This window comes from Cherax quadricarinatus, unplaced genomic scaffold (assembly GCF_038502225.1).
Source record: "Cherax quadricarinatus isolate ZL_2023a unplaced genomic scaffold, ASM3850222v1 Contig2700, whole genome shotgun sequence".
NCBI classification, from domain to species: domain Eukaryota; kingdom Metazoa; phylum Arthropoda; class Malacostraca; order Decapoda; family Parastacidae; genus Cherax; species Cherax quadricarinatus.
In genome coordinates, this window is record NW_027197726.1 from 13,498 (window position 1) to 19,181 (window position 5,684).

Sequence of the window (5,684 nt, forward strand, 5' to 3'; positions counted from 1 at the left end):
TTAATGCTATCGGCCTGTAGTTCTTTGCAATTGCTTTACTGCCACCTTTGTGGAGCGGGGCTCTCTGTAGTCTTATTTTTTAATGAGTGACATTTGTCCTGGAAGGCCAGAACAAATGAAACCAAACTACAAGAAAGGGGACTACACGGGAATGAAGAACTTCCTGAACGAGGTTCAGTGGGACAGAGAACTAGCAGGGAAGCCAGTTAATGAGATGATGGAATATGTAGCAACAATGTGCAAGGATGCTGAGGAGAGGTTTGTACCCAAGGGTAACAGGAATAATGAAAAACCCAGGATGAGCCCATGGCTCACCCAAAGGTGCAAGGAGGAAAAACCAAGTGTGCTAGGGAATGGAAGAAATATAGAAGGCAAAGGACTCAGGAGAATAAGGAGAGCAGTCGTAGAGCCAGAAACGAATATGCACAGATAAGAAGGGAGGCCCAACGACAATATGAAAACGACATAGCAGCGAAAGCCAAATCTGACCCGAAGCTTTTATACAACCACATCAGGAGGAAAACAACAGTCAAGGACCAGGTAATCAGGCTAAGGAAGGAAGGAGGAGAGACAACAAGAAATGACAGTGAAGTATGTGAGGAACTTAACAAGAGATACAAAGAAGTGTTCACAGAGGAGACAGAAGGGGCTCCAGAAAGACGGAGAGGTGGGGCACACCACCAGGTGCTGGACACAGTACACACAACCGAAGAAGTGAAGAGGCTTCTGAGTGAGCTAGATACCTCAAAGGCAATGGGGCCAGATAACATCTCTCCATGGGTCCTGAGAGAGGGAGCAGAGGCGCTATGTGTACCCTTAACAACAATATTCAATACATCTATCGAAACAGGGAGATTGCCTGAGGCATGGAAGACAGCAAATGTGGCCCCAGTCTTTAAAAAAGGAGACAGACATGTAGCACTAAACTACAGACCAGTGTCACTGACATGTATAGTACGCAAAGTCATGGAGAAGATTGTCAGGAGAAGAGTGGTGGAACACCTAGAAAATGATCTCATCAACAGCAGCCAACATGGTTTCAGGGACGGGAAATCCTGTGTCACAAACCTACTGGAGTTCTATGACAAGGTGACAGCAGTAAGACAAGAGAGAGAGAGGGGTGGGTGGATTACATCTTCTTGACTGCAAGAAGGCGTTTGACACAGTACCTCACAAGAGATCAGTGCAAAAACTGGGGGATCAATCAGGGATAACAGGGAAGGCACTACAATGGACCAAGGAATACTTGTCAGGAAGACAGCAGCGAGTAATGGTACGTGGCGAGGTGTCAGAGTGGGCACCTGTGACCAGCGGGGTCCCACAGGGGTCAGTCCTAGGACCAGTGCTGTTTCTGGTATTTGTGAACGACATGACGGAAGGAATAAACTCCGAGGTGCCCCTGTTTGCAGATGACGTGAAGTTGATGAGAAGAATTCATTCGATCGAAGACCAGGCAGAACTAAAAAGGGATCTGGACAGGCTGCAGACCTGGTCCAGCAGTTGGCTCCTGGAGTTCAATCCCACCAAGTGCAAAGTCATGAAGATTGGGGAAGGGCAAAGAAGACCGCAGACGGAGTACAGTCTAGGGGGCCAGATACTACAAACCTCACTCAAGGAAAAAGATCTTGGGGTGAGTATAACACCAGGCACATCTCCTGAAGCGCACATCAACCAAATAACTGCTGCAGCATATGGGCGCCTGGCAAACCTCAGAACAGCATTCCGACATCTTAATAAGGAATCGTTCAGGACCCTGTACACCGTGTACGTTAGGCCCATATTGGAGTATGCGGCACCAGTTTGGAACCCACACCTAGCCAAGCATGTAAAGAAACTAGAGAAAGTGCAAAGGTTTGCAACAAGACTAGTCCCAGAGCTAAGAGGTATGTCCTACGAGGAGAGGTTAAGGAAAATCTGATGACACTGGAGGACAGGAGAGATAGGGGGGACATGATAACGACTTACAAAATACTGAGAGGAATTGACAAGGTGGACAAAGACAGGATGTTCCAGAGACTGAACACAGCAATAAGGGGGCACAGTTGGAAGTTGAAGACACAGATGAATCACAGGGATGTTAGGAAGTATTTCTTCAGCCACAAAGTAGTCAAGAAGTGGAATAGTTTAGGAAGCGATGTAGTGGATGCAGGATCCATACATAGCTTTAAGCAGAGGTACGATAAAGCTCATGGTTCGGGGAGAGTGACCTAGTAGCGACCAGTGAAGAGGCGGGGCCAGGAGCTTGGACTCGACCCCTGCAACCTCAACTAGGTGAGTACAACTAGGTGAGTACACACACACACACACACACACACACACACACACACACACACACACACACACACGCGCACACGCACACACACACACACTGGGCCAGGAGCTAGAACTCGACTCCTGCAACCTCAACTAGGTGAGTATACACAAATCAGAAAAAAATCCTTAAATTCACTAACTGTGGCGTCATCACAAGAATTGTTGTATTGAGTATAATTCGTTGTAGAGGCCAGAGTTACTCCTATCTTCAAGAAAAATGAAAGATCTGACTTCAGCAACTATAGACCTGTTAGTATACTCAACGTTATGTCCAAAATTCTAGAGAAAGTACTCTCAAGTAGTTAAGTATTTTAATGACAACATTCTCCCTAGTTACCAATCAGGTTTCAGACCTTACTTAACCGACACCTCACTAATTAATCTGATGGACTGCCTGAGAACTTAAATGCAGCTATGGAATCTCATAGGTATGGTGACCTTAAACTTGCAAAAAGGTCTTCGATAGTCAACCATAATATATTATGTAAGGAACCACAAACTGTAGGCATAGGTTCTGTAGACTGATTTAAGTCCTACCTAAGCAACAGGAAACAAAATATCAAGATCAACAACACAGAATCAGAACCCCTGCCGATGGCATGTGGGGTTCCCCAAGGTAGTATTTTGGGTCCCTTAATTAAGTTTATTGACGTACAGGTACTCATAAATACAATTACATAAATTATTATAGATAGCGGCATACGTGTAGATTACCCAGGATAACCCAAAATAGTGACTTATTTCCATTGGGGTCCTTGTAAAATTGAACTTGCGATGGCCGGGAATCGAACCCGGGTCAACTGCTTGGAAGGCAGCTATGCTCACCACTATACCACCATCGCCCTTCGCACAGAACAGCCAAAGTGACTTATTTCCGTTGGAGTTCTTGTGATAATTTATTATTTAAACATTAAAAAGGAGATATACATTAAAGAGAGGATAGATAACTACTTATAACTACTTTTAACATAGTTAAAATACTTACTTATTTTTAACTTTTAATATAATTAATACCTATCATTAAGACCCCAATGGAAATAAGTCATTTTGTCCAGCGTGTAAGAAGAGCAATGGTGGTATAGTGGTGAGCATAGCTGCCTTCCAAGCAGTTGACCCGGGTTCGATTCCCGGCCATCGCAAGTTCAATTTTACAAGGACCCCAATGGAATAAGTCACTCTATTTTGGGTTATCCTGCGTAATCTACACACATGCTGCTATGTATGATAATCTATGTAACTGTATTCATGTGTGCCTTTATTTAAATAAAAACATACTTATTTCAGTAATAGGTACATGTGTTAGCTATACCAGAAATTCCCCTCCTCCCTTCCTGTCGCTACATTCATTAGGTACTTTTTGGCTCTTTTCTTGACCTGGCTCGTGCTATGACAGTTGTTGACATGTGCAGGTAGTCTGTTCCACTCCTTTATTGCTGTACAATAAAATGTGTTTAATGCCTGACCATTGACTGTGGGTACTACATAGTTGTGCTTCCGTTTATGTGACTGACTCCCATCACTGGCAAGTATAAGCCTCTGTTGTATGTAGACGACAGTGCTGTGTTAGTGTCAGGAAGAAACCCGCAAGGTTTTGAGGTGTCCTGTAACTCGATTGCCAGCGCACTCAGTTCACACAGAGGTTCACGGTTCGATCCCCGGTAAGGGTGAAAACATTAGGGCGTGTTTCCTTAAGACACCTGCTGTCCCTGTTCACCATTCAGTAAAATAGGTACCTGGGTGTTAGTCGACTGGTATGGGTCTCATCCTGAGAACAAAATTTACCTAATTTGTCCGAAATGCTCTGCATAACAAGGGTGTTTCTATATAGCAGGATGTCAGGTCTGTATACGTTGTACTTGTAGAAATAAAGATTATTATTACTATTACTAGAACTAGAGTCCTGCAGCAAATGGTTAGTAGACAACAAATGAATGTTACGCCTCGGGAAAACGGAAGCCACACTTTTTGGCACGAAAAATAAACTAAAATGGGTAAATAAGTTTAATATCCAATGTAATGGGGAATCCATAACTTCAGTATCTTCAGTGAAATATCTGGGAATCTCCTTTGATCCAGGAAGTCGGGAGAATTGTTAGAGAACAGTGTAGAAAACGACTGCCAGACTAAAGTTCCTCTACAGACAAGCACAGTGTCTACCTACTGAGGCTCGCAGGACCCTATGTCCAGCTCTCATACAATGCCATATAAATTACTCTTTGCTCTTCATGGTTTTCTGCCTTAAAAAACTTAAAGATAGACTCTAAATCACCCAGAACAAAATGGTGAGATTAGACCTGGACCTGGACCTGGACTTGGACCTGGACCTGGACCTGGACCTGGGTCCAAGAGAGCATGTAAGCCAGGACGAATTACAACAACTGGATATACTGAATGTTGAAGACAGGGTAAAACAATTGAGTTAACTCACGTTTATAAAATTACTCAAGCAGAGTCCAGAATATCTTGTCAGGGCTAGGAACCAAAACAAGTATAGTACTAGGGGAAGGGAACAATGGAAATAAATCACTGACTGTTTTGGATTATCCTAGATTCTTTACACATATGCTGCTATGTATGATAATCTATGTAACTGTATTGCGTTAACTTGAATAAACTTACTAACTTTGTAGTCCCCAAAAACCTTTTATTGTACAGCAATAAAGCAGTGGAACGGACTGCCTGCACATGCTTGTCCATTAATTTCTGCTGGGAAGATCGTCATAACTTGATGCAGCAACCCAAGTACTGGCTAACTCATTCGCCCTATGTAAGGAATGAGGGTACGCGATATGACCAATATTGGTTCCCTTAATTCTATGTCCATCCACGCCCGGCTAAGTGGGGTGTGAGTCTACCTGGAGGGTATTCCGGGGATCAACGCCCCCGCGGCCCAGTCCACGACCAGGCCTCCCTGTGGATCAGGGCCTGATCAACGAGGCTGTTACTGATGGCCGCACGCAATCCAACGTAAAACCTCAGCCTGGCTGATCCAGCACCGACTTTAGGAATCTGCCCAGCTCCCTCTTGAAGACAACCAGGGGTCTTCCCGTAATGCTCCTTATTGCTGGTGGGAGGCTGTTGAACAGTCATGGGCCCCGGACACTTATTGCATTTTCTCTTAGTGTACCAGTGACGCCCCTACTTTTCACTGGGGTTATGTTGCATCGCCTGCCAAGTCTTTTGTTTTCGTATGGAGTGATTTCTGTGTGCAGGTTAGGGACCAGTCCCTCCAGAATCTTCCAGGTGTAGGTTATGATATATCTCTCTCGCCTGCGCTCCAGTGAGTACAAGTCAAGTGCTTCCAGGGGTTACCAGTAGTTAAGGTGTTTGATGGAACTTAAACGTGCAGTAAAGGTTCTCTGTACATCTTC

General features: G+C 44.4%; 2 non-coding genes across 2 annotated transcripts; one reads left to right on the plus strand and one right to left on the minus strand.

Moving 5' to 3' along the window:
- Positions 1-3,083: 3,083 nt before the first annotated feature.
- TRNAG-UCC (transfer RNA glycine (anticodon UCC)) lies at positions 3,084-3,155 on the minus strand. The gene has a single exon. It is a non-coding gene; the product is annotated as a tRNA-Gly (tRNA).
- Positions 3,156-3,380: 225 nt separating this feature from the next.
- TRNAG-UCC (transfer RNA glycine (anticodon UCC)) lies at positions 3,381-3,452 on the plus strand. Its single transcript has one exon. It is a non-coding gene; the product is annotated as a tRNA-Gly (tRNA).
- The last annotated feature ends 2,232 nt before the right edge of the window (positions 3,453-5,684 follow it).